Genomic DNA, 295 nt, shown 5'->3' with positions numbered 1-295 from the left:
TATATTCTCATATGTTTACTTTAATTAATTCTTCCTCGTTTCTTCGGCAATACCTCGAATAAAGGACGCGACCGTATCTTCTAATGAAGCAAGTAATTAGCAAAGTGATTAACAGTTTAATTATGCAAGTGAGTGGCTCGTCATTAGTTGATATTTAGTGTGTTGTGATTAATTACAGGGATTATATTGCATTAGCTGTTTATATCATGATTTGAAGCTGATTACATTATTCAGGTTGACTGTGTTTCGTGGTAAATAACGCTTTTTCATTATGCTGATAGATGTTTTATTTTTT

Source organism: Penaeus monodon, chromosome 33 (assembly GCF_015228065.2).
Source record: "Penaeus monodon isolate SGIC_2016 chromosome 33, NSTDA_Pmon_1, whole genome shotgun sequence".
Taxonomy (NCBI): Eukaryota; Metazoa; Arthropoda; class Malacostraca; order Decapoda; family Penaeidae; genus Penaeus; species Penaeus monodon.
Note: the sequence above shows the minus strand (reverse complement) of the source record.